Consider the following 6,624-nt stretch of genomic DNA (forward strand, 5'->3'; position numbering starts at 1 on the left):
TAGTGAAGACCCTCACTCATATATGGTGACTTTTTGTGACTATTGTGATGCAATTTCTCAAACCAGAGTTACTCAAGACCAGATTCGATGGGTATTGTTTCCTTTTTCTTTAATCGGTACCGCAAAGCAATGGTTGAAGAGCCTAAACAAGGCTACCCTTGTTATTGATTCATGGAAGAAGTTAGCACTTGCCTTCTATAAGAAATTCTACCCTACGGAGAAGACTAACATGTTGAGAGCCCAAATCACCGGGTTCAAACAAAGGGATGAAGAATCATTATATGAAGCATGGGAGAGATTTAAGGACACTTGTCGTTCTTGTCCACACCATGGGCTTAGTGAGTGGTTCCTTGTGCAACAATTTTGGAATGGCCTATATGAAAACTCACGCAGTATTCTCAATATGGGATCCAATGGGATGTTTACCGAAGTTTCTAACAATCAAACATGGGCCAAAATCGAAAAGATGGCGGTTCATAATTCTTAGTATTGTAGGCCTCGAAAGGCCATTAGAGGAGGAAGGCATGAGGTAGATTCCATCACACAGTTGATTGCTCAACTAAGTGCCCATATCGACACCATCAATTTAAAGTTTGAGAAGGCCATGGCAAAGCTTGATGATCTTCCAAATCACCCAAACAACATGTCAATGCTATGGTGGCATCACCCTCAATTCCAAGTGGAGTATGTGAAAGTTGTGGAACCTTGGGACATGATCAAAGCGAATGTAGGGGAACAAATGAACAAGTTAATGCTTTCCAAGCATACAAGAGTGGCACCCCTTATTCCAACTACTATAATGAGAAAACCAAATTCCATCCAAATCTTTCATACAAGAGACAAAATGTCCAAAACCCCCAACAAACATACACCCCACCTCCAATGAGAAACCAAGCCCAAAGACCCTTTTTCAACTAAAACCAATGCTACCAAAATCAACCTTCTTACAACCAATCAAATGACCAAGGCTTTGATGTTCAAAAAGCGGTCCTCTAAATGCAAAAGAACCAACAAGAATTTTTCACCCAAATGCAAAAAGATAGCTAAGCTAAGGAAATCACCATCAATAACATTCTTGCCCACACCAAAATGTTAGAATCACACATCACTCAATTAGCATCTTCTAGCTCTCAAAGACAAAAGAGGAAATTACCACCTCAAGGTAATCCCCCAAGATATGAGACGGTTAGCGCCATCCATTTGAGGAGTGGTACAAGATATGTAGGGCCGAAGAGGCCAATTGATAAAAATATTGCGGATACTAGTGACAAGCAAAGAGTGGTGGAGAACTCTAAGGAGGTAGATCCTTCTACCAATGAATTTTCAAAGAAGAAGAATGAAGAGAAGGCTAAGGAAAAAGAGCTTATTGTGATTAGACGTTCATTCCCAAGTCGTCAAGCCAAGCCTAAGTTTGATGACCAACTTGGAAAGTTCATGGAAATTGTGAAGAACTTAGAAGTCTCAATCCCATTCACGGAGTTGATCAATCATGTTCCGGCCTATGCTAAGTATATGAAGGACATTCTTACCAAGAAGAAATCCATCTGAAAGCTTGAGACTATTGCATTTACCAAAGTGAGTAGTGCTATTCTTCACGAAATTTACCCTCAAAAACTCAAAGATCCGGGAAGTTTTTCTATTCCATGTACCATTGGCGACACCACAATCAGCAAAGCATTATGTGACCTTGGAGAAAGTGTAAGTGTCATGCCATACTCGATATGTAAGAGGCTAGGAATGGGAGAGCTAAAATGCACCAACATCACCCTTCAAATAGGGGATCGATCAACAAAGGTACCTTTAGGGGTATGGGAGGATGTGCCCGTGAGAATTGGCAAATTCTTCATCCCTGTAGACTTTGTCATTGTAGACATGGAAGAGGATTCGAACATTCCTATCATTTTAGGAAGACCTTTGTTGCATACCGCCGGAGCGGTAATTGATGTAAAACATGGAGAGCTCACACTTGAAGTAGGGGATGAGGCAATCACTTTCAATCTTGACAAAATAATGAGAGATCCTCGACTACATGAGCCATGTTTCATGGTCGATCATTATAGCCGAGAAAGTGATACGAAGAAGTTAGAATCTCTATGCAAAGATCAAGCCATGGGTAAAGCAACACCACCCATATGGAGGAAGAAAGTGGATGACCTTCAAGTAGCTATATCCGGAGATCAAGGAATTTTCAATAACAATGAGTGGTTGAATAGCTCACCCATCATGAAAAGTAATGAGGAAGGCCTCATTGGCCATGCCAACAAGATAGAAGAGTTGCTCTTGTCAACTCATGACACCGTTGGGGAACAAGCTAGTGATGTTTGTGATCTATGGTATGACGAATTTGAAGGATTAGTCAATCCTTATATTGGAAATGCTATGACCTTAGACCAAGGCTTTGTTGATCCTTGTCATCATCTTGACTCGGGTCACCACCATGAAGAACACAATGCACAAAGATCTATGCAAGATCTTTATAATGAACATGAGCAAGCCTTCGACTACTTCTACAAGGTGTTGAGCAACATCAACAACACCTGGCTTTGCCCCCTTGACATCTTATCCAAGAATGAGAGTTTGGTGGAGTCATCCCTAAACCACCATTGGTAAATATTCTAACCCCTTAACTAGCATTTTATTTCCCTTATTGCATTTTTTGTCATTCTTGGATTTGCATTTTTGTGCTTTGATCGAGATTTTCGACATAAGAGCAAGCGATGGAGGTATTTTAACGTGTTTTGATGTGTAGTGCTTAATCAAGTGTGGGGATAGCAAGTGCCTAGGCTAACCAAGCCTTTAGGGTGCACCCACAACATTTAACAAACGAGAAGAAGAAAAAATGACATGAGAAAAAGAATCCCTATGAGCGGACCTGAGCTCGTGGGAGCTGAAGGGAATCCGAGCGAGCTAAAGAGAATCCGGGCGTCCCAGAGGAGGATCCGAGCATCCTGGCCTTAGGACGCGGGTCCTGGGAAAGCTTGAATTGAAGAAAGTGTCCTGTAACAAAATCTGAGCAGATCACCCTCAGGACGCTCATCCCAGACATTGAGCCGCTCGTCTTAGCATCAGTCCGCGCGTCCTGGCATGCTTCAAAATTATAAAATTATCATGTAAGGAAATATGCACATCCCAGGAGAATCTGAACGTCCCGAGAAGGAATCCGCTCATGCTGAGTCTGATCCGCGCGTCCTGGCACGGGCTGGCAAATTTAGGATGTCCTATACGACGATCTGAGCGTCGCGTGTTGAATTCGCGTGTCCCGAGATGGCATTTAAAAAAAACATGGGATAACACCATTCCTTCTTAATTCATTTCTATCTTCCACAAACACAAACACATACCTTTTCTCCCTCAAAATCCTCAATCCCCTCATCCAAAAACACAAATTTCTCAACAAAATTCACCACCATTCAAACAAAAATTGCTCAAAACAAGATTAAATCACTCCTTTATCAACAAAAGACCATCTAAACATCAAATTACTCACAAATTGAATCAATTTTCTAGGGTTTGGGTACAAATTCGAAAATCCTAAAATTGATTAAGGAATTGATTGAAGTTTGAGGAAACAAGGAGTATTCAAGCAAAAAATCTTGGTTTGTTGTTACTAATTTGAGAAGGAAAACACAATGGCAAGGACCAAAGGCGGAAACAAGGCACCCAAGACTCCAAATTTATCAAAGAGACAACAAGCTCTTCTTGCATATAAGGCTTTGGTAGTGACACAACCAAGGGTGGAAATCCAAGAAATCGCAACTCCTATTGAGGAAGCTACCACATCTACTCCGGATATAGAACAATTGCCAAATTTTTCGGAGGTAACCTTCTTAAACGATGCTAATAGGAATGCATTTTTTCCCTTACTAGAAAGACTATTCTGGCTACCATGTTTATATGTCAAGACACTTTGGAAAAATTGGGTGTGCTTGAAAGAACTAGGACATTTTTCGAGTCCATGAGGTTGTTAGCCCTCTTTGAAAAGGAAGAATTGACCTACCATTCATTAAACATGGAGTTCAAAAGCTCCTTGAAGGTGTCCAAGGTATAGACTCGACATTTTGTTGATTTCCGTCTGAAGAAAAAGAGCAGAAGCATGACTTTGAGTGAGTTTGATAATGTGTTTGGTCTTTTACAATATCATCATTATGAGAAGAAATCTTTAAAATATGATGCCGCACCCCTTTGGAAAGCTATTACCGGTCGAAAGTTTGATTCTTTTCGGGAGTGTCATACTCTATATGTTCATTATCTGTGCATAAGAGTATGGCACAAGTTTGTGGGCAATACCTTGATTGCTAGAAAAAAGGCACAAATCCCTTCACCGAACTTGATTTTGTCTACCTCAAGTGTAACACCCCAAGTTATTGAGAGTAAGGTTGTCCCACATCGGGGAATTGAGGAGGTTGTGATATGTTTATAAGGGATTCCACCTACCACTTAGTAACAAGGCCTTGTGCTTTTGGGCTTAAGTGAGGACAAGTAATGGGCCCAAAGGTACATATCCCATCTTATTGGGTTGTGTTACGACCGTGGTGGATCGGGTTGTTATAAATGGTATCAGAGAAACCCTGCGACCGTGTGGTGAGCCTGTGGTCGGAAGTACCCGGGTCACACACTTAGCAGGGGAGGATTCTGGGCTTGGTTGCGGTCAGCCTCCGGGCACAACGAGGACGTTGTGTTATTTAAGTGGGGGAGCTTGTAACACCCCAAGTTATTGAGAGTAAGGTTGTCCCACATCGGGGAATTGAGGAGGTTGTGATATGTTTATAAGGGATTCCACCTACCACTTAGTAACAAGGCCTTGTGCTTTTGGGCTTAAGTGAGGACAAGTAATGGGCCCAAAGGTACATATCCCATCTTATTGGGTTGTGTTACGACCGTGGTGGGTCGGGTTGTTATATCAAGTCCTACATGAATATCAATGAAAAGTTCACCAAAAATTACAACATTCTTCGACTATTACTTGATCGGTGGCTTGAGATTGATAATGGGAAAGACAGAGCGGCCTTCATTGTAAACGTCGGCTTAGTAACGAGGCTAGCTAAGCAATTTAACCCAAATTTCAACAAAGATAACACCTACAAACCGGTTAAAGGGAGCAACCTCCTTGATATGAGAAATATGATCAACAAACTCCATTGGGTCAAGAATGACAATCTTGACAACAAATATGAGTGGCTCATCAAAGAAGCTAAGTCCTTTGTCTTGCCTAGCAAGATTTGTCGTCTCTCCGTCCGTAGACTAAACTACCTATTGCCCGTCTCCAAGAAAGCCGAAGTGATAATTAAGCAACATAGGGAACCAATTCCAAAGCCCTCCTCCTCCACTATTGTGACTCTACCATACCCCTTTGCCTACCAAGAACTCAAACCGAGTGGCTCTAATGTCATGGTAGGCAACGACTATTTGACCCAACTAATTCAACAAATGCATAAAGAAGCCCATGAAGATCGGGTGAATGCCTACCATGCCCAATATCCACCCCTTCTACATTTTGCTAGGCAAAGACTTCTTGATCCTTCATGTCCTATGCCTAGTTGGGCGGATAGGGAGGTACTCTTCCCTAATGCTTCTCAAGATGCCAAAATGGATAGTCGGGTGGCCTCCCGGTCAATGGAGGTAGATGATGAGGATGATGAAGAAGAAATTGATGAGGATGTCGCCATGATCAACAATTGAGGGTTGACAAGCTATTTGGAGGATGCCACATATGCGGGGTTGATTACTTAACTTCAACCTATTCCATTGTGAGTTTCCTAGACCTCCATTAGCTTTGTTTATATATCTTGTTTTTAATATTTTAATCTTGATCATTTGTTTTGAGTCCTAGCAACACTTAAAGGACTCCCACCTCGGTTCCATTGAGGTGTCTCATTTATTGTTCCCACTTGGACAATCCAAAATGACAATTAGTTTCGTGCATTGCATCTTTGCCTTATGCATGAACTCCCTATTTTTACACTAGAAATAGTGTCTTACTTGGTTTGGAGAAGTTCAAACACATGGGATGCGAGTTAATTCAAATTAGTTCTCCGAACAATAGAAATCATGCATCATATAGAATAGATTAGAATGCATCACATTTGTATATATGTCATATAGTTTGCATATTAATGTAGAAATCATGCATATTCTTTTAGCTTGCATTGCATAATTTCCAATCGTTTTGGCCATTGAGGACAATGCCCATACTAGTGTGGGATGGGAAATTCTAACTTAACTTTTAAAATCAAAAATGATAAAAATTGAAAAATTACAAAAACCATAAAAATTTGAAAAATTTAAAAATCCAAAAACATGTCCTTTTCTTCGTAATATAGAATTGTATATTGTATATACTTGTGTTTGTTTGTCCTCTTATCACATTGGATCGACTACGCCACATCCGAGGCATGAGGAATATGAAGCCCGCATGGTATGATCTTTCCAATTCTCTTTTTTTCCTCTCTATGTTAATGACTATGTGGCTTTATTTTGATTGATGCGGTACAAACCAATGTGATTTTCGGAATTACATTTAGTTTACATGACATACAAGTTGATAGAAGCATATGCATTAGGTTGTATAAATGTTAGTTGTATCATGGCATGTAGTTGGATCTTAGAAAAATTTTGTGAAAACAT

At 40.6% G+C, this 6,624-nt stretch overlaps 1 non-coding gene across 1 annotated transcript; it reads right to left on the reverse strand.

Moving 5' to 3' along the window:
* Positions 1-229: 229 nt before the first annotated feature.
* On the reverse strand, positions 230-336 carry LOC141603549 (small nucleolar RNA R71). The gene has a single exon (XR_012525417.1). It is a non-coding gene; the product is annotated as a small nucleolar RNA R71 (small nucleolar RNA).
* Positions 337-6,624: the final 6,288 nt, after the last annotated feature.

The sequence above is a fragment of the Silene latifolia genome, chromosome 9 (genome assembly GCF_048544455.1).
Source record: "Silene latifolia isolate original U9 population chromosome 9, ASM4854445v1, whole genome shotgun sequence".
Taxonomy (NCBI): domain Eukaryota; kingdom Viridiplantae; phylum Streptophyta; class Magnoliopsida; order Caryophyllales; family Caryophyllaceae; genus Silene; species Silene latifolia.